Raw genomic sequence first — 6,000 nt, forward strand, 5'->3', positions numbered from 1 at the left:
CCCTCCCAGCATCAGAGTCTTTTCCAATGAGTCAACTCTTCGCATGAGGTGGCCAAAGTACTGGAGTTTCAGCTCTAGTATCAGTCCTTCCAAAGAAATCCCAGGGCTGATCTCCTTCAGAATGGACTGGTTGGATCTCCTTGCAGTCCAAGGGACTCTCAAGAGTCTTCTCCAACACCACAGTTCAAAAGCATCAATTCTTTGGCGCTCAGCTTTCTTCACAGTCCGACTCTCACATCAATACATGACTACAGGAAAAACCATAGCCTTGACTAGATGAACCTTTGTTGGCAAAGTAATGTCTCTGCTTTTGAATATGCTATCTAGGTTGGTCATAACTTTCCTTCCAAGGAGTAAGCTTTAATTTCATGGCTGCAGTCAACATCTGCAGTGATTTTGGAGCCCCCAAAAATAAAGTCTGACACTGTTTCCACTGTTTCCCCATCTATTTCCCATGAAGTGATGGGACCAGATGCCATGATCTTAGTTTTCTGAATGTTGAGTTTTAAACCAGCTTTTTCACTCTCCTCTTTGACTTTCATCAAGAGGCTTTTTAGTTCCTCTTCACTTTCTGCCATAAGGGTGGTGTCATCTGCATATCTGAGGTTATTGATATTTCTCCTGGCAATCTTGATTCCAGCTTGTGGTTCTTCCAGCCCAGCGTTTCTCATGATGTACTCTGCATTTAAGTTAAATAAGCAGGGTGACAATATACAGCCTTGACGTACTCCTTTTCCTATTTGGAAAATAGGAACCAGTCTGTTGTTCCATTCAGTGCTAAAAAGAAATGAGCCATGAAAAGACATGTGCATATTACTAGATGAAAGAAGCCAATCTGAAAACACTGTATGGTATATGATTCCAAGTATATGACATTCTGGAAAAGGCAAAACTCTGGGAACTTATAATAAAAAGATCAGAGGTTGTCAGGAGTTGCGGTGAATGGAAGGTATGAATAGAGCACAAAGGATTTTTAGGGAAGTGAAAATACTTTGTGATGCTATAATGCTGGATACATGTCATTTCACATTTGTCCAAACCCATAGTATGTGCAACAGCAAGAGTGAACTGTAACTATGAACAGTACTTATGATATGTCAGCATAGGTGCTTCGGTTGTTACTAATGCACCCCCCTGGTGGGGGCTGTTGATAATGGGGGAGGCTATGCATATGGAGGGGCAGGGGATTCATGAGAAATCTATATAACTTTTTCTCAATTTTATTGTGAATCTAAGACTTCTGTTAAAAAAAAAAATAGCCTTAAAACAGAGTACATATTCAAATTTACCTGTGTTAGTACAATGTAATACTAATACCAATCCTGTAAAGTAGTCATCTATGAGAGCGCAGGAAAAGCTCGAGGGTAGACAGTGATGATGTTGAACTTTACCTGAGCCCCGTGCTCCAGTAAAAGTGAAGGTTAAGACATCTCCAGCAAAGGCCTGCCCTGCTGTCTGAGACTAACTTCATTCTTCCTTGGAACACCCATAAGACTCCTGTGGATGACTCCTTGCGTACCTGCCATCTTCCTGTTCTTTGAGACATTCCTTATTAACGAACATTCTCTCTATTATAGTAGCCAGAATAAAATCTCTTACTTATCTGCTGCATTTTCACAACAAGCTAGAAGACAGAGGTGGGAGAGTTCTCTGGGCAAATCTTTTTTCATCATTTAAATTTTCAATGTGATTGCATCATCTACTTTTAAATTTTAATTTAATTTAAAATACAAAACAAGAAAAAGATACTTCTGATGAATGAATGGCTCATTTGAGAGTCCCATGAACCAGACTATCTCAGTCCCAGCATCCCAGTTAATTACTTTAGGACAGAAGCATGTTCCACTTTTGAATCTTTTATACTGCCTGATGAAGTGCTAGCTTGAAGACGTTTTCCTCCCTCATAAGAACACTTGTAATGACGGTAATAGAGAGAAAGGAGAAGGCAGTAAAAAGCAGGAAGCAGTTTTGTCCTCCGAAGCATAATCTTTAATGCTTGGCTAATGAAATTCCCTACTTTGAGCCCATACTCTCACCTCCCACTGTGAAACAATGGAATATTATTTTCTCTTCTCTTCCTCCACATGTCACTGCCCTGGGTCTGGGTCTTATCTTTCCCTGCCAGTTGTCATTACTGTGTTGGAGGCCTGAGCCTTCCTGTACCTCATGCATGCCCACTCCCCCATCTCTGCTGGGGGAGTGGGATGCAGTACCCGGCTTCACTGACAAGCCCCGGGAGTGAGCACAGGAGTGAGAAGGAACCTGGGTCCCTGAGTGACGGTGAGGAACAAAGCTGCCCTGAAGGCCTGCAAATTCACACTGGGACTGTTACATGAGAGAAAAAGAAACTTCTTTCTTAAGCCACTGTATGGCTTAACCTTATCCTAACGAACACAGTTTCTTTTCAAGAAAATCAAAGTGTTGTACTCAATCTGTAAGAAGCTTCCCAGTGCTAACTGATGTGAGTCAAGGCCTGATTTTGCTGCTTTAAGAGTTATAGCGACTTTGAAGCACAGCTGCATTTGGAGAGCATACAGCTGGGTACAGCTATGGTACATGTGCTTCTCTGTGGCCTAACGAATAAGACCTGGACTTTGGGTTCAGGTCCCATAGCTTCAATTTCTGGCCCTGCTCCTTACCACCTGTGACCTTGGGTGAATTGCTTAAGCTGTCTGAGCCTTACTTCCTTGTCTATAAAATTCTGATAATACTAGGAACTCTTTCACAAAGTCAGATAATCTAGGAGGAGTTCTTGACTAACAATAAATGTTCAATAAATGGTAGTTTTTAATCATTGTTATTTTTATTATGACCTTTGTAAAGAATATAACCCACAACTGTAATACTATTTGTGGGAACAAATTTTATCCACACTCTGATTATACGCTTTATGTCATCACTTTAAAGAATGAACAGACAAAACCCATCACAATAGATTGAAATCCTTGTGAAGGGTAAGGAATTGGATGTGAGAGAAATATATACTCTTTGTCCTGTGTGGGTCTCCTCTTTCCTGGGAATTTTGGAGGGCTGTACTTCCTAGCCCTCTTGCAATTAGGGCTTTATGACTACCTCTTTTCAAGGCACAGTGAGTCAAAGAAACATATGACATCTGGTGCAACATATTTCAGAGTCAATGCAAACTCTCTCTGGTCTCTCTTCCCCTAAAGCCCCTGATTGATCTGACAGCATACACAATGATGAAACCCCCACTGACCTAGATCTCAGTAGTTATGTAGCCTAAGTCCACTTTTCACCCTCAACCTTCCACTGCTCACACTGGACACAGGAATGAGAATAATCCTTCTTGTCCTGACACTGAATACGCTATCATATTACCTATCCTTTTCTCATATAATGAAAAAATTGCCATAATATTCAAAATACTAAAGATTTTGAACTGAATTAAAAGTAATGACCAAGTAATGACATAATACCAAAATGCTTAATACTTTGAGCTGAATTGAAAGATCAAAGTGCCTGCCATCTGTCTACTTAAATAGGCTGCTCCTTGAAATGTCCATGACAAAAATTCCTAAAGTTGACTTAAAACATAGAAATTTTAATTATTTCATTAACAAACACAAAGAGATAAAATGTTTCCAGGACTGATTAATATGGAGATTCTATGATTAGAGCCCCTGATAGTACAGGGAAGCAGGGCAAAGGCTAATAGAGTTCTGCCAAGAAAACGCATTGGTCATAGCAAACACCCTCTTCCAACAACACAGAAGAAGATTCTACACACGGACATCACCAGATTGTCAACACCAAAATCAGATTGATTATATTCTTTGCAGCCAAAGATGGAGAAGCTCTATACAGTCAGCAAAAACAAGACCGGGAGCTAACTCAGATCATGAACTCCTTATTGCCAAATTCAGACTGAAATTGAAGAAAGTGGAGAAAACCACTAGACCACTCAGGTATGACCTAAATCAAATCCCTTATGACTATACAGTGGAAGTGAGAAATAGATTTATGGGAGTAGATCTGATAGAGTGTCTGATGAACTATGGACGGAGGTTCGTGACATTGTACAGGAGACAGGGATCAAGACCATCCCCAAAAAAGAAATGCAGAAACAAAATGGCTGTCTGAGGAGGTCTTACAAATAGCTGTGAAAAGAAGAGAAGTGAAAAGCAAAGGAGAAAAGGAAAGATATACCCATTTGAATGCAGAGTTCCAAAGAATAGTAAGGAGAGATAAGAAAGCCTTCCTCAGTGATCAATGCAAAAAAATAGAAGAAAACAACAGAATGGGAAAGACTAGAGATCTCTTCAAGAAAATTAGAGATACCAAGGAAACATTTCATGCAGCGATGGCACAATAAAGGACAGAAATTGTAGGGACCTAACAGAAGCAGAAGATATTAAGAAAAGGTGTCAAGAATACACAGAAGAACTATACAAAAAAGATCTTTATGACCCAGATAATCATGATGGTGTGATCACTCGCCTAAAGCCACACATCTTAGAAAGTGAAGTCAAACGGGCCTTAGGAAGCATCACTACGAACAAAGCTAGTGGAGGTGATGGGATTCCAGTTGAGCTCTTTCAAATCCTGAAAGATGATGTTGTGAAAGTGCTGCATTCAATACCAGCAAATTTGGAAAACTCATCAGTGGCCACAGGACTGGAAAAGGTCAGCTTTCATTCCAATCCCAAAGAAAGGCAATGCCAAAGAATGCTCAAACTATCACACAATTGCACACATCTCACACACTAGTAAAGTGATGCTTAAAATTCTCCAAGCCAGGCTTCAGCAATACGTGAACCGTGAACTTCCAGATGTTCAAGCTGGTTTTAGAAAAGGCAGAGGAACCAGAGATCAAATTGCCAACATCTGCTGGATCATGGAAAAAGCAAGAGAGTTCCAGAAAAACATCTATTTCTGCTTTATTGACTATGCCAAAGCCTTTGACTGTGTGGATCACAATAATCTGTGGAAAATTCTGAAAGAGATGGGAATACCAGACCATCTGACCTGCCTTTTGAGAAACCTGCATGCAACAGTTAGAACTAGACATGAAACAACAGACTGGTTCCAAATAGGAAAAGGAGTACGTCAAGGCTGTATATTGTCACCCTGCTTATTTAATCTATACGCAGAGTACATATGAGAAATGCTGGGCTGGAGGAAGCACAAGGTGGAATCAAGATTGCCAGGAAAAATATCAATAACCTCAGATATGCAGATGACACCACACTTATGGCAGGAAGTGAAGAAGAACTAAAAAGCCTCTGATGAAAGTGAAAGAGGAGAGTGAAAAAGTTGGCTTAAAGCTCAACATTCAGAAAACTAAGATCATGGCATCTGGTCCCATCACTTCATGACAAATAGATGGGGAAACAGTGGAAACAGTGGCTGACTTTATTTTGGGTGGCTCCAAAATCTCTGCAGATGGTGACTGCAGCCATGAAATTAAAAGATGCTTACTCCTTGGAAGGAAAGTTATGACCAACCTAGACAGCATATTAAAAAGCAGAGACATTACTTTGCCAACAAACGTCCATCTAGTCAAGGCTATGGTTTTTCCTGTGGTCATGTATGGATGTGAGAGTTGGACCATAAAGAAAGCTGAGTGCAGAAGAAATGATGCTTTTGAACTGTGATGTCGGAGAAGACTCTTGAGAGTCCCTTGGACTGCAAGGAGATCAGTCCTGGGTGTTCATTGGAGGGACTAATGTTGAAGCTGAAACTCCAATACTTTGGCCACTTGATGTGAAGAGCTGACTCATCTGAAAAGACCCTGATGCTGGGAAAGATTGACGGCAGGAGGAGAAGGGGACGACAGAGGATGAGATGGTTAGATGGCATCACTGCCTCAATGGACATGGTTTTGGGTGGACTCCGGGAGTTGGTGATGGACAGGGAGGCCTGGCGTGCTTCGGTTCATGGGGTCTCAAAGAGTCGGACATGAATGAGCAACTGCACTGAACTGAACTAGTACAGGAATAGCAGTTATAGTTTGTGACTAATTTACTGAGATGATTTTTT

This window comes from Bos indicus, chromosome 3 (assembly GCF_029378745.1).
Source record: "Bos indicus isolate NIAB-ARS_2022 breed Sahiwal x Tharparkar chromosome 3, NIAB-ARS_B.indTharparkar_mat_pri_1.0, whole genome shotgun sequence".
Lineage (NCBI taxonomy): Eukaryota > Metazoa > Chordata > Mammalia > Artiodactyla > Bovidae > Bos > Bos indicus.